Below are 21,888 nucleotides of genomic sequence, written 5' to 3' on the forward strand. Positions count from 1 at the left end.
GGTCCGTCCGGGATTGGAACCCCGGACCACTCGCACCCTAAGCGAGTATCATACCCCTAGACCAAAGGACCTTGTGTGTAACTAAACATGCTCAACTCATAGGTCTACCCTTTAGTTAGCTGCGTTTAAATAGTCACTAAATTACTTCTGCAAAAACTCGGGTTCGTCCGGGATTTGAACCCGGGACCACTCGCACCCTAAGTGAGTATCATACCCCTAGACCAACGGACCATGTGTGTAACTAAACATGCTAAACTCATAGGCCTACCCTGTAGTTAGTTGCTTTTAAATAGTCTCTAAATTACTTCTGCAAAAACTCGGGTTCATCCGGGATTTAAACCCGGGACCACTCGCACCCTAAGCTGAGTATCATACCCCTAGACCAACAGACCATGTTTATAACCAAACATGCTCAACTCATAGGCTACCCTGTAGTTAGTTGCATTAAAATAGTCACTAATTCACTTCTGCAAAAACTCGGGTCCGTCCGGGATTTGAACTCGGGACCACTCACACCCTAAGCGAGTATCATACCCCTTGACCAACGGACCATGTAAGTAAGTAAAACATTCTCAACTCATAGGCCTACCCTGTAGTTAGTTGCATTAAAATAGTCACTAATTTACTTTTGCAAAAACTCGGGTCCGTCCGGGATTTGAACCCCGGACCACTCGCACCCTAAGCGAGTATCATACCCCTAGACCAACGGACCATGTGTGTAACTAAACATGCTCAACTCATAGGCCTACCCTGTAGTTAAATTCGTTAAAATAGTCACTAATTTACTTTTGCAAAAACTCGGGTTCGTGCGGGATTTAAACTCGGGACCACTCACACCCTAAGCGAGTATCATACCCCTTGACCAACGGACCATGTAAGTAAGTAAAACATTCTCAACTCATAGGCCTACCCTGTAGTTAGTTGCATTAAAATCGTCACTAAATTACTACTGCAAAAACTCGGGTCCGTCGGGATTTTATCTCGGGACCACTCATACCCTAAGCGAGTATCATAGCCCTAGACCAACGAACCATGTGTGTAACTAAACATGCTCAACTCATAGACCTACCCTGTAGTTAGTTGCATTAAAATAGTCACTAATTTACTTTTGAAAAAACTCGAGTCCGTCAGGGATTTGAACCCGGGACCACTCGCATCCAAAGCGAGTATCATACCCCTAGACCAACGGACCATGTTTATAACCAAACATGCTCAACTCATAGGCTACCCTGTAGTTAGTTGCATTAAAATAGTCACTAATTCACTTCTGCAAAAACTCGGGTCCGTCCGGGATTTGAACTCGGGACCACTCACACCCTAAGCGAGTATCATACCCCTTGACCAACGGACCATGTAAGTAAGTAAAACATTCTCAACTCATAGGCCTACCCTGTAGTTAGTTGCATTAAAATAGTCACTAATTTACTTTTGCAAAAACTCGGGTTCATCCGGGATTTAAACCCGGGACCACTCGCACCCTAAGCTGAGTATCATACCCCTAGACCAACAGACCATGTTTATAACCAAACATGCTCAACTCATAGGCTACCCTGTAGTTAGTTGCATTAAAATAGTCACTAATTCACTTCTGCAAAAACTCGGGTCCGTCCGGGATTTGAACTCGGGACCACTCACACCCTAAGCGAGTATCATACCCCTTGACCAACGGACCATGTAAGTAAGTAAAACATTCTCAACTCATAGGCCTACCCTGTAGTTAGTTGCATTAAAATAGTCACTAATTTACTTTTGCAAAAACTCGGGTCCGTCCGGGACTTGAACCCCGGACCACTCGCACCCGAAGCGAGTATCATACCCCTAGACCAACGGACCATGTGTGTAACTAAACATGCTCAACTCATAGGCCTACCCTGTAGTTAAATTCGTTAAAATAGTCACTAATTTACTTTTGCAAAAACTCGGGTTCGTGCGGGATTTAAACTCGGGACCACTCACACCCTAAGCGAGTATCATACCCCTTGACCAACGGACCATGTAAGTAAGTAAAACATTCTCAACTCATAGGCCTACCCTGTAGTTAGTTGCATTAAAATCGTCACTAAATTACTACTGCAAAAACTCGGGTCCGTCGGGATTTTATCTCGGGACCACTCATACCCTAAGCGAGTATCATAGCCCTAGACCAACGAACCATGTGTGTAACTAAACATGCTCAACTCATAGACCTACCCTGTAGTTAGTTGCATTAAAATAGTCACTAATTTACTTTTGAAAAAACTCGGGTCCGTCAGGGATTTGAACCCGGGACCACTCGCATCCAAAGCGAGTATCATACCCCTAGACCAACGGACCATGTTTATAACTAAACATGCTCAACTCATAGGCTACCCTGTAGTTAGTTGCATTAAAATAGTCACAAATTTACTTTTGCAAAAACTCGGGTTCGTGCGGGATTTGAACTCGGGACCACTCACACACTAAGCGAGTATCATACCCCTTGACCAACGGACCATGTAAGTAACTAAAACATTCTCAACTCATAGACCAACCCTGTAGTTAGTTGCATTAAAATCGTCACTAAATTACTACTGCAAAAACTCGGGTTCGTGCGGGATTTGAACTCGAGACCACTCACACCCTAAGCGAGTATCATACCCCTTGACCAACGGACAGTGTGTAACTAAACATGCTCAACTCATAGGACTGCCCTGTAGTTAGTTGCATTAAAATAGTCACTAATTTACTTTTGCAAAAACTCGGGTCTGTCCAGGATTTCAACCCCGGACCACTTGCACCCTATGAGAGTATCATACCCCTAGACCAACGGACCATGTGTGTACCTAAACATGCTCAACTCATAGGCCTACCCTGTAGTTAGTTTCATTAAAATAGTCAATAATTTACTTTTGCAAAAACTCGGGTTCGTGCGGGATTTAAACTCGGGACCACTCACACCCTAAGCGAGTATCATACCCCTTGACCAACGGACCATGTAAGTAAGTAAAACATTCTCAACTCATAGGCCTACCCTGTAGTTAGTTGCTTTTAAATAGTCACTAAATTACTACTGCAAAAACTCGGGTCCGTCGGGATTTTATCTCGGGACCACTCATACCCTAAGCGAGTATCATAGCCCTAGACCAACGAACCATGTGTGTAACTAAACATGCTCAACTCATAGACCTACCCTGTAGTTAGTTGCATTAAAATAGTCACTAATTTACTTTTGAAAAAACTCGGGTCCGTCAGGGATTTGAACCCGGGACCACTCGCATCCAAAGCGAGTATCATACCCCTAGACCAACGGACCATGTTTATAACTAAACATGCTCAACTCATAGGCTACCCTGTAGTTAGTTGCATTAAAATCGTCACTAAATTACTACTGCAAAAACTCGGGTTCGTGCGGGATTTGAACTCGGGACCACTCATACCCTAAGCGAGTATCATACCCCTTGACCAACGGACAGTGTGTAACTAAACATGCTCAACTCATAGGACTGCCCTGTAGTTAGTTGCATTAAAATAGTCACTAATTTACTTTTGCAAAAACTCGGGTCCGTCCAGGATTTCAACCCCGGACCACTTACACCCTATGAGAGTATCATACCCCTAGACCAACGGACCATGTGTGTACCTAAACATGCTCAACTCATAGGCCTACCCTGTAGTTAGTTTCATTAAAATAGTCACTAATTTACTTTTGCAAAAACTTGGGTTCGTGCAGGATTTAAACTCGGGACCACTCGCACCCACAGCGAGTATCATACTCTTAGACCAACGGACCATGTTTATAACTTAACATGCTCAACTCATAGGCTACCCTGTAGTTAGTTGCATTAAAATAGTCACTAATTTACTTTTGCAAAAACTCGGGTTCGTGCGGGATTTGAACTCGGGACCACTCAAACCCTAAGCGAGTATCATACCCCTTGACCAACGGACCATGCAAGTAACTAAAACATTCTCAACTCATAGACCTACCCTGTAGTTAGTTGCTTTTAAATAGTCACTAAATTACTTCGGCAAAAACTCGGGTCCGTCGGGATTTTATCTCGGGACCACTCACACCATAATCGAGTATCATAGCCCTAGACCAACGAACCATGTGTGTAACTAAACATGCTCACCTCATAGACCTACCCTTTAGTTAGTTGCATTAAAATAGTCACTAATTTACTTTTGCAAAAACTCGGGTCCGTCCGGGATTTGAACCCGGGACCACTCGCACCCTAAGTGAGTATCATACCCCTAGACCAACGGACCATGTGTGTAACTAAACATGCTAAACTCATAGGCCTACCCTGTAGTTAGTTGCTTTTAAATAGTCTCTAAATTACTTCTGCAAAAACTCGGGTTCATCCGGGATTTAAACCCGGGACCACTCGCACCCTAAGCGAGTATCATACCCCTAGACCAACAGACCATGTTTATAACCAAACATGCTCAACTCATAGGCTACCCTGTAGTTAGTTGCATTAAAATAGTCACTAATTCACTTCTGCAAAAACTCGGGTCCGTCCGGGATTTGAACTCGGGACCACTCACACCCTAAGCGAGTATCATACCCCTTGACCAACGGACAGTGTGTAACTAAACATGCTCAACTCATAGGACTGCCCTGTAGTTAGTTGCATTAAAATAGTCACTAATTTACTTTTGCAAAAACTCGGGTCCGTCCCGGATTTCAACCCCGGACCACTTGCACCCTATGAGAGTATCATACCCCTAGACCAACGGACCATGTGTGTACGTAAACATGCTCAACTCATAGGCCTACCCTGTAGTTAGTTTCATTAAAATAGTCACTAATTTACTTTTGCAAAAACTCGGGTTCGTGCGGGATTTAAACTCGGGACCACTCACACCCTAAGCGAGTATCATACCCCTTGACCAACGGACCATGTAAGTAAGTAAAACATTCTCAACTCATAGGCCTACTCTGTAGTTAGTTGCATTAAAATCGTCACTAAATTACTACTGCAAAAACTCGGGTCCGTCGGGATTTTATCTCGGGACCACTCATACCCTAAGCGAGTATCATAGCCCTAGACCAACGAACCATGTGTGTAACTAAACATGCTCAACTCATAGACCTACCCTGTAGTTAGTTGCATTAAAATAGTCACTAATTTACTTTTGAAAAAACTCGGGTCCGTCAGGGATTTGAACCCGGGACCACTCGCATCCAAAGCGAGTATCATACCCCTAGACCAACGGACCATGTTTATAACTAAACATGCTCAACTCATAGGCTACCCTGTAGTTAGTTGCATTAAAATAGTCACTAATTTACTTTTGCAAAAACTCGGGTTCGTGCGGGATTTGAACTCGGGACCACTCACACCCTAAGCGAGTATCATACCCCTTGACCAACGGACCATGTAAGTAACTAAAACATTCTCAACTCATAGACCAACCCTGTAGTTAGTTGCATTAAAATCGTCACTAAATTACTACTGCAAAAACTCGGGTTCGTGCGGGATTTGAACTCGAGACCACTCACACCCTAAGCGAGTATCATACCCCTTGACCAACGGACAGTGTGTAACTAAACATGCTCAACTCATAGGACTGCCCTGTAGTTAGTTGCATTAAAATAGTCACTAATTTACTTTTGCAAAAACTCGGGTCTGTCCAGGATTTCAACCCCGGACCACTTGCACCCTATGAGAGTATCATACCCCTAGTCCAACGGACCATATGTGTACCTAAACATGCTCAACTCATAGGCCTACCCTGTAGTTAGTTTCATTAAAATAGTCACTAATTTACTTTTGCAAAAACTCGGGTTCGTGCGGGATTTAAACTCGGGACCACTCACAACCTAAGCGAGTATCATACCCCTTGACCAACGGACCATGTAAGTAAGTAAAACATTCTCAACTCATAGGCCTACCCTGTAGTTAGTTGCTTTTAAATAGTCACTAAATTACTACTGCAAAAACTCGGGTCCGTCGGGATTTTATCTCGGGACCACTCATACCCTAAGCGAGTATCATAGCCCTAGACCAACGAACCATGTGTGTAACTAAACATGCTCAACTCATAGACCTACCCTGTAGTTAGTTGCATTAAAATAGTCACTAATTTACTTTTGAAAAAACTCGGGTCCGTCAGGGATTTGAACCCGGGACCACTCGCATCCAAAGCGAGTATCATACCCCTAGACCAACGGACCATGTTTATAACTAAACATGCTCAACTCATAGGCTACCCTGTAGTTAGTTGCATTAAAATCGTCACTAAATTACTACTGCAAAAACTCGGGTTCGTGCGGGATTTGAACTCGGGACCACTCACACCCTAAGCGAGTATCATACCCCTTGACCAACGGACAGTGTGTAACTAAACATGCTCAACTCATAGGACTGCCCTGTAGTTAGTTGCATTAAAATAGTCACTAATTTACTTTTGCAAAAACTCGGGTCCGTCCAGGATTTCAACCCCGGACCACTTGCACCCTATGAGAGTATCATACCCCTAGACCAACGGACCATGTGTGTACCTAAACATGCTCAACTCATAGGCCTACCCTGTAGTTAGTTTCATTAAAATAGTCACTAATTTACTTTTGCAAAAACTCGGGTTCGTGCGGGATTTAAACTCGGGACCACTCACACCCTAAGCGAGTATCATACCCCTTGACCAACGGACCATGTAAGTAAGTAAAACATTCTCAACTCATAGGCCTACCCTGTAGTTAGTTGCATTAAAATCGTCACTAAATTACTACTGCAAAAACTCGGGTCCGTCGGGATTTTATCTCGGGACCACTCATACCCTAAGCGAGTATCATAGCCCTAGACCAACGAACCATGTGTGTAAATAAACATGCTCAACTCATAGACCTACCCTGTAGTTAGTTGCATTAAAATAGTCACTAATTTACTTTTGAAAAAACTCGGGTCCGTCAGGGATTTGAACCCGGGACCACTCGCATCCAAAGCGAGTATCATACCCCTAGACCAACGGACCATGTTTATAACTAAACATGCTCAACTCATAGGCTACCCTGTAGTTAGTTGCATTAAAATAGTCACTAATTAACTTTTGCAAAAACTCGGGTTCGTGCGGGATTTGAACTCGGGACCACTCACACCCTAAGCGAGTATCATACCCCTTGACCAACGGACCATGTAAGTAACTAAAACATTCTCAACTCATAGACCAACCCTGTAGTTAGTTGCATTAAAATCGTCACTAAATTACTACTGCAAAAACTCGGGTTCGTGCGGGATTTGAACTCGGGACCACTCACACCCTAAGCGAGTATCATACCCCTTGACCAACGGACATTGTGTAACTAAACATGCTCAACTCATAGGCCTACCCTGTAGTTAAATTCATTAAAATAGTCACTAATTTACTTTTGCAAAAACTCGGGTTCGTGCGGGATTTGAACTCGGGACCACTCACACCCTAGGCGAGTATCATACCCCTTGACCAACGGACCATGTAAGTAACTAAAACATTCTCAACTCATAGACCAACCCTGTAGTTAGTTGCATTAAAATCGTCACTAAATTACTACTGCAAAAACTCGGGTCCGTCGGGATTTTATCTCGGGACCACTCATACCCTAAGCGAGTATCATAGCCCTAGACCAACGAACCATGTGTGTAACAAAACATGCTCAACTCATAGACCTACCCTGTAGTTAGTTGCATTAAAATAGTCACTAATTTACTTTTGAAAAAACTCGGGTCCGTCTGGGATTTAAACCCGGGACCACTCGCATCCAAAGCGAGTATCATACCCCTAGACCAACGGACCATGTTTATAACTAAACATGCTCAACTCATAGGCTACCCTGTAGTTAGTTGCATTAAAATAGTCACTAATTTACTTTTGCAAAAACTCGGGTTCGTGCGGGATTTGAACTCGGGACCACTCACACCCTAAGCGAGTATCATACCCCTTGACCAACGGACCATGTAAGTAACTAAAACATTCTCAACTCATAGACCAACCCTGTAGTTAGTTGCATTAAAATCGTCACTAAATTACTACTGCAAAAACTCGGGTTCGTGCGGGATTTGAACCCCGGACCACTCGCACCCTAAGCGAGTATCATACCCCTAGACCAACGGACCATGTGTGTAACTAAACATGCTCAACTCATAGGCCTACCCTGTAGTTAGTTTCATTAAAATAGTCACTAATTTACTTTTGCAAAAACTCGGGTTCGTGCGGGATTTAAACTCGGGACCACTCACACCCTAAGCGAGTATCATACCCCTTGACCAACGGACCATGTAAGTAAGTAAAACATTCTCAACTCATAGGCCTACTCTGTAGTTAGTTGCATTAAAATCGTCACTAAATTACTACTGCAAAAACTCGGGTCCGTCGGGATTTTATCTCGGGACCACTCATACCCTAAGCGAGTATCATAGCCCTAGACCAACGAACCATGTGTGTAACTAAACATGCTCAACTCATAGACCTACCCTGTAGTTAGTTGCATTAAAATAGTCACTAATTTACTTTTGAAAAAACTCGGGTCCGTCAGGGATTTGAACCCGGGACCACTCGCATCCAAAGCGAGTATCATACCCCTAGACCAACGGACCATGTTTATAACTAAACATGCTCAACTCATAGGCTACCCTGTAGTTAGTTGCATTAAAATAGTCACTAATTTACTTTTGCAAAAACTCGGGTTCGTGCGGGATTTGAACTCGGGACCACTCACACCCTAAGCGAGTATCATACCCCTTGACCAACGGACCATGTAAGTAACTAAAACATTCTCAACTCATAGACCAACCCTGTAGTTAGTTGCATTAAAATCGTCACTAAATTACTACTGCAAAAACTCGGGTTCGTGCGGGATTTGAACTCGAGACCACTCACACCCTAAGCGAGTATCATACCCCTTGACCAACGGACAGTGTGTAACTAAACATGCTCAACTCATAGGACTGCCCTGTAGTTAGTTGCATTAAAATAGTCACTAATTTACTTTTGCAAAAACTCGGGTCTGTCCAGGATTTCAACCCCGGACCACTTGCACCCTATGAGAGTATCATACCCCTAGACCAACGGACCATGTGTGTACCTAAACATGCTCAACTCATAGGCCTACCCTGTAGTTAGTTTCATTAAAATAGGCACTAATTTACTTTTGCAAAAACTCGGGTTCGTGCGGGATTTAAACTCGGGACCACTCACAACCTAAGCGAGTATCATACCCCTTGACCAACGGACCATGTAAGTAAGTAAAACATTCTCAACTCATAGGCCTACCCTGTAGTTAGTTGCTTTTAAATAGTCACTAAATTACTACTGCAAAAACTCGGGTCCGTCGGGATTTTATCTCGGGACCACTCATACCCTAAGCGAGTATCATAGACCTAGACCAACGAACCATGTGTGTAACTAAACATGCTCAACTCATAGACCTACCCTGTAGTTAGTTGCATTAAAATAGTCACTAATTTACTTTTGAAAAAACTCGGGTCCGTCAGGGATTTGAACCCGGGACCACTCGCATCCAAAGCGAGTATCATACCCCTAGACCAACGGACCATGTTTATAACTAAACATGCTCAACTCATAGGCTACCCTGTAGTTAGTTGCATTAAAATCGTCACTAAATTACTACTGCAAAAACTCGGGTTCGTGCGGGATTTGAACTCGGGACCACTCACACCCTAAGCGAGTATCATACCCCTTGACCAACGGACAGTGTGTAACTAAACATGCTCAACTCATAGGACTGCCCTGTAGTTAGTTGCATTAAAATAGTCACTAATTTACTTTTGCAAAAACTCGGGTCCGTCCAGGATTTCAACCCCGGACCACTTGCACCCTATGAGAGTATCATACCCCTAGACCAACGGACCATGTGTGTACCTAAACATGCTCAACTCATAGGCCTACCCTGTAGTTAGTTTCATTAAAATAGTCACTAATTTACTTTTGCAAAAACTCGGGTTCGTGCGGGATTTAAACTCGGGACCACTCACACCCTAAGCGAGTATCATACCCCTTGACCAACGGACCATGTAAGTAAGTAAAACATTCTCAACTCATAGGCCTACCCTGTAGTTAGTTGCATTAAAATCGTCACTAAATTACTACTGCAAAAACTCGGGTCCGTCGGGATTTTATCTCGGGACCACTCATACCCTAAGCGAGTATCATAGCCCTAGACCAACGAACCATGTGTGTAAATAAACATGCTCAACTCATAGACCTACCCTGTAGTTAGTTGCATTAAAATAGTCACTAATTTACTTTTGAAAAAACTCGGGTCCGTCAGGGATTTGAACCCGGGACCACTCGCATCCAAAGCGAGTATCATACCCCTAGACCAACGGACCATGTTTATAACTAAACATGCTCAACTCATAGGCTACCCTGTAGTTAGTTGCATTAAAATAGTCACTAATTAACTTTTGCAAAAACTCGGGTTCGTGCGGGATTTGAACTCGGGACCACTCACACCCTAAGCGAGTATCATACCCCTTGACCAACGGACCATGTAAGTAACTAAAACATTCTCAACTCATAGACCAACCCTGTAGTTAGTTGCATTAAAATCGTCACTAAATTAATACTGCAAAAACTCGGGTTCGTGCGGGATTTGAACTCGGGACCACTCACACCCTAAGCGAGTATCATACCCCTTGACCAACGGACAGTGTGTAACTAAACATGCTCAACTCATAGGCCTACCCTGTAGTTAAATTCATTAAAATAGTCACTAATTTACTTTTGCAAAAACTCGGGTTCGTGCGGGATTTGAACTCGGGACCACTCACACCCTAGGCGAGTATCATACCCCTTGACCAACGGACCATGTAAGTAACTAAAACATTCTCAACTCATAGACCAACCCTGTAGTTAGTTGCATTAAAATCGTCACTAAATTACTACTGCAAAAACTCGGGTTCGTGCGGGATTTGAACTCGGGACCACTCACACCCTAAGCGAGTATCATACCCCTTGACCAACGGACAGTGTGTAACCAAACATGCTCAACTCATAGGCCTACCCTGTAGTTAAATTCATTAAAATAGTCACTAATTTACTTTTGCAAAAACTCGGGTTCGTGCGGGATTTGAACTCGGGACCACTCACACCCTAGGCGAGTATCATACCCCTTGACCAACGGACCATGTAAGTAACTAAAACATTCTCAACTCATAGACCAACCCTGTAGTTAGTTGCATTAAAATCGTCACTAAATTACTACTGCAAAAACTCGGGTCCGTCGGGATTTTATCTCGGGACCACTCATACCCTAAGCGAGTATCATAGCCCTAGACCAACGAACCATGTGTGTAACAAAACATGCTCAACTCATAGACCTACCCTGTAGTTAGTTGCATTAAAATAGTCACTAATTTACTTTTGAAAAAACTCGGGTCCGTCTGGGATTTAAACCCGGGACCACTCGCATCCAAAGCGAGTATCATACCCCTAGACCAACGGACCATGTTTATAACTAAACATGCTCAACTCATAGGCTACCCTGTAGTTAGTTGCATTAAAATAGTCACTAATTTACTTTTGCAAAAACTCGGGTTCGTGCGGGATTTGAACTCGGGACCACTCACACCCTAAGCGAGTATCATACCCCTTGACCAACGGACCATGTAAGTAACTAAAACATTCTCAACTCATAGACCAACCCTGTAGTTAGTTGCATTAAAATCGTCACTAAATTACTACTGCAAAAACTCGGGTTCGTGCGGGATTTGAACCCCGGACCACTCGCACCCTAAGCGAGTATCATACCCCTAGACCAACGGACCATGTGTGTAACTAAACATGCTCAACTCATAGGCCTACCCTGTAGTTAAATTCATTAAAATAGTCACTAATTTACTTTTGCAAAAACTCGGGTTCGTGCGGGATTTGAACTCGGGACCACTCACACCCTAGGCGAGTATCATACCCCTTGACCAACGGACCATGTAAGTAACTAAAACATTCTCAACTCATAGACCAACCCTGTAGTTAGTTGCATTAAAATCGTCACTAAATTACTACTGCAAAAACTCGGGTCCGTCGGGATTTTATCTCGGGACCACTCATACCCTAAGCGAGTATCATAGCCCTAGACCAACGAACCATGTGTGTAACAAAACATGCTCAACTCATAGACCTACCCTGTAGTTAGTTGCATTAAAATAGTCACTAATTTACTTTTGAAAAAACTCGGGTCCGTCTGGGATTTAAACCCGGGACCACTCGCATCCAAAGCGAGTATCATACCCCTAGACCAACGGACCATGTTTATAACTAAACATGCTCTACTCATAGGCTACCCTGTAGTTAGTTGCATTAAAATAGTCACTAATTTACTTTTGCAAAAACTCGGGTTCGTGCGGGATTTGAACTCGGGACCACTCACACCCTAAGCGAGTATCATACCCCTTGACCAACGGACCATGTAAGTAACTAAAACATTCTCAACTCATAGACCAACCCTGTAGTTAGTTGCATTAAAATCGTCACTAAATTACTACTGCAAAAACTCGGGTTCGTGCGGGATTTGAACCCCGGACCACTCGCACCCTAAGCGAGTATCATACCCCTAGACCAACGGACCATGTGTGTAACTAAACATGCTCAACTCATAGGCCTACCCTGTAGTTAAATTCATTAAAATAGTCACTAATTTACTTTTGCAAAAACTCGGGTTCGTGCGGGATTTGAACTCGGGACCACTCACACCCTAGGCGAGTATCATACCCCTTGACCAACGGACCATGTAAGTAACTAAAACATTCTCAACTCATAGACCAACCCTGTAGTTAGTTGCATTAAAATCGTCACTAAATTACTACTGCAAAAACTCGGGTCCGTCGGGATTTTATCTCGGGACCACTCATACCCTAAGCGAGTATCATAGCCCTAGACCAACGAACCATGTGTGTAACTAAACATGCTCAACTCATAGACCTACCCTGTAGTTAGTTGCATTAAAATAGTCACTAACTTACTTTTGAAAAAACTCGGGTCCGTCAGGGATTTGAACCCGGGACCACTCGCATCCAAAGCGAGTATCATACCCCTAGACCAACGGACCATGTTTATAACTAAACATGCTCAACTCATAGGCTACCCTGTAGTTAGTTGCATTAAAATAGTCACTAATTTACTTTTGCAAAAACTCGGGTTCGTGCGGGATTTGAACTCGGGACCACTCACACCCTAGGCGAGTATCATACCCCTTGACCAACGGACCATGTAAGTAACTAAAACATTCTCAACTCATAGACCAACCCTGTAGTTAGTTGCATTAAAATCGTCACTAAATTACTACTGCAAAAACTCGGGTCCGTCGGGATTTTATCTCGGGACCACTCATACCCTAAGCGAGTATCATAGCCCTAGACCAACGAACCATGTGTGTAACAAAACATGCTCAACTCATAGACCTACCCTGTAGTTAGTTGCATTAAAATAGTCACTAATTTACTTTTGAAAAAACTCGGGTCCGTCTGGGATTTAAACCCGGGACCACTCGCATCCAAAGCGAGTATCATACCCCTAGACCAACGGACCATGTTTATAACTAAACATGCTCAACTGATAGGCTACCCTGTAGTTAGTTGCATTAAAATAGTCACTAATTTACTTTTGCAAAAACTCGGGTTCGTGCGGGATTTGAACTCGGGACCACTCACACCCTAAGCGAGTATCATACCCCTTGACCAACGGACCATGTAAGTAACTAAAACATTCTCAACTCATAGACCAACCCTGTAGTTAGTTGCATTAAAATCGTCACTAAATTACTACTGCAAAAACTCGGGTTCGTGCGGGATTTGAACCCCGGACCACTCGCACCCTAAGCGAGTATCATACCCCTAGACCAACGGACCATGTGTGTAACTAAACATGCTCAACTCATAGGCCTACCCTGTAGTTAAATTCATTAAAATAGTCACTAATTTACTTTTGCAAAAACTCGGGTTCGTGCGGGATTTGAACTCGGGACCACTCACACCCTAGGCGAGTATCATACCCCTTGACCAACGGACCATGTAAGTAACTAAAACATTCTCAACTCATAGACCAACCCTGTAGTTAGTTGCATTAAAATCGTCACTAAATTACTACTGCAAAAACTCGGGTCCGTCGGGATTTTATCTCGGGACCACTCATACCCTAAGCGAGTATCATAGCCCTAGACCAACGAACCATGTGTGTAACAAAACATGCTCAACTCATAGACCTACCCTGTAGTTAGTTGCATTAAAATAGTCACTAATTTACTTTTGAAAAAACTCGGGTCCGTCTGGGATTTAAACCCGGGACCACTCGCATCCAAAGCGAGTATCATACCCCTAGACCAACGGACCATGTTTATAACTAAACATGCTCAACTCATAGGCTACCCTGTAGTTAGTTGCATTAAAATAGTCACTAATTTACTTTTGCAAAAACTCGGGTTCGTGCGGGATTTGAACTCGGGACCACTCACACCCTAAGCGAGTATCATACCCCTTGACCAACGGACCATGTAAGTAACTAAAACATTCTCAACTCATAGACCAACCCTGTAGTTAGTTGCATTAAAATCGTCACTAAATTACTACTGCAAAAACTCGGGTTCGTGCGGGATTTGAACCCCGGACCACTCGCACCCTAAGCGAGTATCATACCCCTAGACCAACGGACCATGTGTGTAACTAAACATGCTCAACTCATAGGCCTACCCTGTAGTTAAATTCATTAAAATAGTCACTAATTTACTTTTGCAAAAACTCGGGTTCGTGCGGGATTTGAACTCGGGACCACTCACACCCTAGGCGAGTATCATACCCCTTGACCAACGGACCATGTAAGTAACTAAAACATTCTCAACTCATAGACCAACCCTGTAGTTAGTTGCATTAAAATCGTCACTAAATTACTACTGCAAAAACTCGGGTCCGTCGGGATTTTATCTCGGGACCACTCATACCCTAAGCGAGTATCATAGCCCTAGACCAACGAACCATGTGTGTAACAAAACATGCTCAACTCATAGACCTACCCTGTAGTTAGTTGCATTAAAATAGTCACTAATTTACTTTTGAAAAAACTCGGGTCCGTCTGGGATTTAAACCCGGGACCACTCGCATCCAAAGCGAGTATCATACCCCTAGACCAACGGACCATGTTTATAACTAAACATGCTCAACTCATAGGCTACCCTGTAGTTAGTTGCATTAAAATAGTCACTAATTTACTTTTGCAAAAACTCGGGTTCGTGCGGGATTTGAACTCGGGACCACTCACACCCTAAGCGAGTATCATACCCCTTGACCAACGGACCATGTAAGTAACTAAAACATTCTCAACTCATAGACCAACCCTGTAGTTAGTTGCATTAAAATCGTCACTAAATTACTACTGCAAAAACTCGGGTTCGTGCGGGATTTGAACCCCGGACCACTCGCACCCTAAGCGAGTATCATACCCCTAGACCAACGGACCATGTGTGTAACTAAACATGCTCAACTCATAGGCCTACCCTGTAGTTAAATTCATTAAAATAGTCACTAATTTACTTTTGCAAAAACTCGGGTTCGTGCGGGATTTGAACTCGGGACCACTCACACCCTAGGCGAGTATCATACCCCTTGACCAACGGACCATGTAAGTAACTAAAACATTCTCAACTCATAGACCAACCCTGTAGTTAGTTGCATTAAAATCGTCACTAAATTACTACTGCAAAAACTCGGGTCCGTCGGGATTTTATCTCGGGACCACTCATACCCTAAGCGAGTATCATAGCCCTAGACCAACGAACCATGTGTGTAACTAAACATGCTCAACTCATAGACCTACCCTGTAGTTAGTTGCATTAAAATAGTCACTAATTTACTTTTGAAAAAACTCGGGTCCGTCAGGGATTTGAACCCGGGACCACTCGCATCCAAAGCGAGTATCATACCCCTAGACCAACGGACCATGTTTATAACTAAACATGCTCAACTCATAGGCTACCCTGTAGTTAGTTGCATTAAAATAGTCACTAATTTACTTTTGCAAAAACTCGGGTTCGTGCGGGATTTGAACTCGGGACCACTCACACCCTAAGCGAGTATCATACCCCTTGACCAACGGACCATGTAAGTAAGTAAAACATTCTCAACTCATAGGCCTACCCTGTAGTTAGTTGCTTTTAAATAGTCACTAAATTACTTCGGCAAAAACTCGGGTCCGTCTGGATTTTATCTCGGGACCACTCACACCCTATGCGAGTATCATAGCCCTAGACCAACGAACCATGTGTGTAACTAAACATGCTCAACTCATAGACCTACCCTGTAGTTATTTGCATTAAAATAGTCACTAATTTACTTTTGCAAAAACTCGGGTTCGTGCGGGATTTGAACTCGGGACCACTAACACCCTAAGCGAGTATCATACCCCTTGACCAACGGACCATGTAAGTAAGTAAAACATTCTCAACTCATAGGCCTACCCTGTAGTTAGTTGCATTAAAATAGTCACTAATTTACTTTTGCAAAAACTCGGGTCCGTCCGGGATTTGAACCCCGGACCACTCGCACCCTAAGCGAGTATCATACCCCTAGACCAACGGACCATGTGTGTAACTAAACATGCTCAACTCATAGGCCTACCCTGTACTTAGTTTCATTAAAATAGTCACTAATTTACTTTTGCAAAAACTCGGGTTCGTGCGGGATTTGAACTCGGGACCACTCACACCCTAAGCGAGTATCATACCCCTTGACCAACGGACCATGTAAGTAAGTAAAACATTCTCAACTCATAGGCCTACCCTGTAGTTAGTTGCTTTTAAATAGTCACTAAATTACTTCGGCAAAAACTCGGGTCCGTCCGGGATTTGAACCCCGGACCACTCGCACCCTAAGCGAGTATCATACCTCTAGACCAACGGACCATGTGCGTAACTAAACATGCTCAACTCATAGGCCTACCCTGTAGTTAGTTTCATTAAAATAGTCACTAATTTACTTTTGCAAAAACTCGGGTTCGTGCGGGATTTGAACTAGGGACCACTCACACCCTAAGCGAGTATCATACCCCTTGACCAACGGACCATGGAAGTAACTAAAACATTCTCAACTCATAGACCAACCCTGTAGTTAGTTGCATTAAAATGGTCACTAATTTACTGCTGCAAAAACTCGGGATCGTGCGGAATTTGAACTCGGGACCACTCACACCCTAAGCGAGTATCATACCCCTTGACCAACGGACAGTGTGTAACTAATCATGCTCAACTCATAGGTCTACCCTGTAGTTAGCTGCGTTTAAATAGTCACTAAATTACTTCGGCAAAAACTCGGGTCCGTTGGGATTTTATCTCAGGACCACTCTCACCCTAAGCGAGTATCATAGCCCTAGACCAACGAACCATGTGCGTAACTAAACATGCTCAACTCATAGACCTACCCTGTAGTTAGTTGCATTAAAATAGTCACTAATTTACTTTTGCAAAAACTCGGGTCCGTCCGGGATTTGAACCCGGGACCACTCGCACCCAAAGCGAGTATCATACCCCTAGACCAACGGACCATGTTTATAACTAAACATGCTCAACTCATAGGCTACCCTGTAGTTAGTTGCATTAAAATAGTCACTAATTAACTTTTGCAAAAACTCGGGTCCGTCCGGGATTGGAACCCCGGACCACTCGCACCCTAAGCGAGTATCATACCCCTAGACCAAAGGACCTTGTGTGTAACCAAACATGCTCAACTCATAGGTCTACCCTGTAGTTATCTGCGTTTAAATAGTCACTAAATTACTTCTGCAAAAACTCGGGTTCGTCCGGGATTTGGACCCGGGACCACTCGCACCCTAAGCGAGTATCATACCCCTAGACCAACAGACCATGTTTATAACCAAACATGCTCAACTCATAGGCTGCCCTGTAGTTAGTTGCATTAAAATAGTCACTAATTTACTTTTGCAAAAACTCGGGTCCGTCCGGGATTTGAACTCGGGACCACTCACACCCTAAGCGAGTATCATACCCCTTGACCAATGGACCATGTAAGTAAGTAAAACATTCTCAACTCATAGGCCTACCCTGTAGTTAGTTGCATTAAAATCGTCACTAAATTACTACTGCAAAAACTCGAGTTCGTGCGGGATTTGAACTCGGGACCACTCACACCCTAAGCGAGTGTCATACCCCTTGACCAACGTACCATGTAAGTAAGTAAAACATTCTCAACTCAAAGGCCTACCCTGTAGTTAGTTGCATTAGAATAGTCACTAATTTACTTTTGCAAAAACTCGGGTCCGTCCGGGATTTCAACCCCGGACCACTTGCACCCTATGAGAGTATCATACCCCTAGACCAACGGACCATGTGTGTACCTAAACATGCTCAACTCATAGGCCTACCCTGTAGTTAGTTTCATTAAAATAGTCACTAATTTACTTTTGCAAAAACTCGGGTTCGTGCAGGATTTGAACTCGGGACCACTAACACCCTAAGCGAGTATCATACCCCTTGACCAACGGACCATGTAAGTAAGGAAAACATTCTCAACTCATAGGCCTACCCTGTAGTTAGTTGCTTTTAAATAGTCACTAAATTACTTCGGCAAAAACTCGGGTCCGTCGGGATTTTATCTCGGGACCACTCACACCCTAAGCGAGTATCATAGCCCTAGACCAACGAACCATGTGTGTAACTAAACATGCTCAACTCATAGACCTACCCTGTAGTTAGTTGCATTAAAATAGTCACTAATTTACTTTTGCAAAAATTCGGGCCCGTCCGGGATTTGAACCCGCGACCACTCGCATCCAATGCGAGTTTCATACCCCTAGACCAACGGACCATGTTTATAATTAAACATGCTCAACTCATAGGCTACCCTGTAGTTAGTTGCATTAAAATAGTCACTAATTAACTTTTGCAAAAACTCGGGTCCGTCCGGGATTGGAACCCCGGACCACTCGCACCCTAAGCGAGTATCATACCCCTAGACCAAAGGACCTTGTGTGTAACCAAACATGCTCAACTCATAGGTCTACCCTGTAGTTATCTGCGTTTAAATAGTCACTAAATTACTTCTGCAAAAACTCGGGTTCGTCCGGGATTTGAACCCGGGACCACTCGCACCCTAAGTGAGTATCATACCCCTAGAGCAACGGACCATGTGTGTAACTAAACATGCTAAACTCATAGGCCTACCCTGTAGTTAGTTGCTTTTAAATAGTCTCTAAATTACTTCTGCAAAAACTCGGGTTCATCCGGGATTTGAACCCGGGACCACTCGCACCCTAAGCGAGTATCATACCCCTAGACCAACAGACCATGTTTATAACCAAACATGCTCAACTCATAGGCTGCCCTGTAGTTAGTTGCATTAAAATAGTCACTAATTTACTTTTGCAAAAACTCGGGTCCGTCCGGGATTTGAACTCGGGACCACTCACACCCTAAGCGAGTATCATACCCCTTGACCAATGGACCATGTAAGTAAGTAAAACATTCTCAACTCATAGGCCTACCCTGTAGTTAGTTGCATTAAAATCGTCACTAAATTACTACTGCAAAAACTCGAGTTCGTGCGGGATTTGAACTCGGGACCACTCACACCCTAAGCGAGTGTCATACCCCTTGACCAACGTACCATGTAAGTAAGTAAAACATTCTCAACTCATAGGCCTACCCTGTAGTTAGTTGCATTAGAATAGTCACTAATTTACTTTTGCAAAAACTCGGGTCCGTCCGGGATTTCAACCCCGGACCACTTGCACCCTATGAGAGTATCATACCCCTAGACCAACGGACCATGTGTGTACCTAAACATGCTCAACTCATAGGCCTACCCTGTAGTTAGTTTCATTAAAATAGTCACTAATTTACTTTTGCAAAAACTCGGGTTCGTGCAGGATTTGAACTCGGGACCACTAACACCCTAAGCGAGTATCATACCCCTTGACCAACGGACCATGTAAGTAAGGAAAACATTCTCAACTCATAGGCCTACCCTGTAGTTAGTTGCTTTTAAATAGTCACTAAATTACTTCGGCAAAAACTCGGGTCCGTCGGGATTTTATCTCGGGACCACTCACACCCTAAGCGAGTATCATAGCCCTAGACCAACGAACCATGTGTGTAACTAAACATGCTCAACTCATAGACCTACCCTGTAGTTAGTTGCATTAAAATAGTCACTAATTTACTTTTGCAAAAACTCGGGTTCGTGCGGGATTTGAACTCGGGACCACTCACACCCTAAGCGACTATCATACCCCAAGACCAACGGACCATGTGTGTAACCAAACATGCTCAACTCATAGGTCTACTCTGTAGTTAGCTGCGTTTAAATAGTCACTAAATTACTTCTGCAAAAACTCGGGTCCGTCCGGGATTTGAACCTCGGACCACTCGCACCCTGAGCGAGTATCATACCCCTAAACCAACGGACCATGTGTGTAACCAAACATGCTCAACTCATAGGCCTACCCTGTGGTTAGTTGCATTAAAATAGTCACTAAATTACTACTGCAAAAACTCGGGTCCGTCCGGGATTTGAACCCGGGACCACTCGCACCCAAAGCGAGTATCATACCCCTAGACCAACGGACCATGTTTATAAGTAAACATGCTCAACTCATAGGCTACCCTGTAGTTAGTTGCATTAAAATAGTCACTAATTTACTTTTGCAAAAACTTGGGTCCGTCCGGGATTTGAACCCCGGACCACTCGCACCCTAAGCGAGTATCATACCCCTAGACCAACGGACCATGTAAGTAAGTAAAACATTCTCAACTCATAGGCCTACCCTGTAGTTAGTTGCATTAAAATCGTCACTAAATTACTACTGCAAAAACTCGAGTTCGTGCGGGATTTGAACCCGGGACCACTCGCACCCAAAGCGAGTATCATACCCCTAGACCAACGGACCATGTTTATAAGTAAACATGCTCAACTCATAGGCTACCCTGTAGTTAGTTGCATTAAAATAGTCACTAATTTACTTTTGCAAAACCTCAGGTCCGTCCGGGATTTGAACCCCGGACCACTCGCACCCTATGCGAGTATCATACCCCTTGACCAACGGACCATGTAAGAAAGTAAAAGAATCTCAACTCATAGGCCTACCCTGTAGTTAGTTGCACTAGAATAGTCACTAATTTACTTTTGCAAAAACTCGGGTCCGTCCGGGATTTCAACCCCGGACCACTTGCACCCTATGAGAGTATCATACCCCTAGACCAACGGACCATGTGTGTACCTAAACATGCTCAACTCATAGGCCTACCCTGTAGTTAGTTTCATTAAAATAGTCACTAATTTACTTTTGCAAAAACTCGGGTTCGTGCGGGATTTGAACTCGGGACCACTAACACCCTAAGCGAGTATCATACCCCTTGACCAACGGACCATGTAAGTAAGGAAAACATTCTCAACTCATAGGCCTACCCTGTAGTTAGTTGCTTTTAAATAGTCACTAAATTACTTCGGCAAAAACTCGGGTCCGTCGGGATTTTATCTCGGGACCACTCACACCCTAAGCGAGTATCATAGCCCTAGACCAACGAACCATGTGTGTAACTAAACATGCTCAACTCATAGACCTACCCTGTAGTTAGTTGCATTAAAATAGTCACTAATTTACTTTTGCAAAAATTCGGGTCCGTCCGGGATTTGAACCCGGGACCACTCGCATCCAAAGCGAGTTTCATACCCCTAGACCAACGGACCATGTTTATAATTAAACATGCTCAACTCATAGGCTACCCTGTAGTTAGTTGCATTAAAATAGTCACTAATTTACTTTTGCAAAAACTCGGGTTCGTGCGGGATTTGAACTCGGGAGCACTCACACCCTAAGCGACTATCATACCCCAAGACCAACGGACCATGTGTGTAACCAAACATGCTCAACTCATAGGTCTACTCTGTAGTTAGCTGCGTTTAAATAGTCACTAAATTACTTCTGCAA

General features: G+C 43.6%; 11 non-coding genes across 11 annotated transcripts; all 11 read right to left on the reverse strand.

The window, feature by feature from the left end:
• Positions 1-159: 159 nt before the first annotated feature.
• TRNAP-AGG (transfer RNA proline (anticodon AGG)) lies at positions 160-231 on the reverse strand. Its single transcript has one exon. It is a non-coding gene; the product is annotated as a tRNA-Pro (tRNA).
• Positions 232-640: 409 nt separating this feature from the next.
• On the reverse strand, positions 641-712 carry TRNAP-AGG (transfer RNA proline (anticodon AGG)). The gene has a single exon. It is a non-coding gene; the product is annotated as a tRNA-Pro (tRNA).
• A 1,049-nt stretch (positions 713-1,761) lies between these two features.
• TRNAP-CGG (transfer RNA proline (anticodon CGG)) lies at positions 1,762-1,833 on the reverse strand. Its single transcript has one exon. It is a non-coding gene; the product is annotated as a tRNA-Pro (tRNA).
• A 2,322-nt stretch (positions 1,834-4,155) lies between these two features.
• On the reverse strand, positions 4,156-4,227 carry TRNAP-AGG (transfer RNA proline (anticodon AGG)). The gene has a single exon. It is a non-coding gene; the product is annotated as a tRNA-Pro (tRNA).
• A 12,229-nt stretch (positions 4,228-16,456) lies between these two features.
• TRNAP-AGG (transfer RNA proline (anticodon AGG)) lies at positions 16,457-16,528 on the reverse strand. Its single transcript has one exon. It is a non-coding gene; the product is annotated as a tRNA-Pro (tRNA).
• Positions 16,529-16,777: 249 nt separating this feature from the next.
• Positions 16,778-16,849, reverse strand: TRNAP-AGG (transfer RNA proline (anticodon AGG)). The gene has a single exon. It is a non-coding gene; the product is annotated as a tRNA-Pro (tRNA).
• Positions 16,850-17,415: 566 nt separating this feature from the next.
• On the reverse strand, positions 17,416-17,487 carry TRNAP-UGG (transfer RNA proline (anticodon UGG)). Its single transcript has one exon. It is a non-coding gene; the product is annotated as a tRNA-Pro (tRNA).
• A 1,687-nt stretch (positions 17,488-19,174) lies between these two features.
• On the reverse strand, positions 19,175-19,246 carry TRNAP-AGG (transfer RNA proline (anticodon AGG)). The gene has a single exon. It is a non-coding gene; the product is annotated as a tRNA-Pro (tRNA).
• A 1,209-nt stretch (positions 19,247-20,455) lies between these two features.
• On the reverse strand, positions 20,456-20,527 carry TRNAP-UGG (transfer RNA proline (anticodon UGG)). The gene has a single exon. It is a non-coding gene; the product is annotated as a tRNA-Pro (tRNA).
• An 87-nt stretch (positions 20,528-20,614) lies between these two features.
• TRNAP-AGG (transfer RNA proline (anticodon AGG)) lies at positions 20,615-20,686 on the reverse strand. The gene has a single exon. It is a non-coding gene; the product is annotated as a tRNA-Pro (tRNA).
• An 889-nt stretch (positions 20,687-21,575) lies between these two features.
• Positions 21,576-21,647, reverse strand: TRNAP-UGG (transfer RNA proline (anticodon UGG)). The gene has a single exon. It is a non-coding gene; the product is annotated as a tRNA-Pro (tRNA).
• Positions 21,648-21,888: the final 241 nt, after the last annotated feature.

The sequence above is a fragment of the Phalangium opilio genome, unplaced genomic scaffold (assembly GCF_054372755.1).
Source record: "Phalangium opilio isolate 3A_F unplaced genomic scaffold, DU_Popi_V2 ptg000194l_1, whole genome shotgun sequence".
NCBI classification, from domain to species: domain Eukaryota; kingdom Metazoa; phylum Arthropoda; class Arachnida; order Opiliones; family Phalangiidae; genus Phalangium; species Phalangium opilio.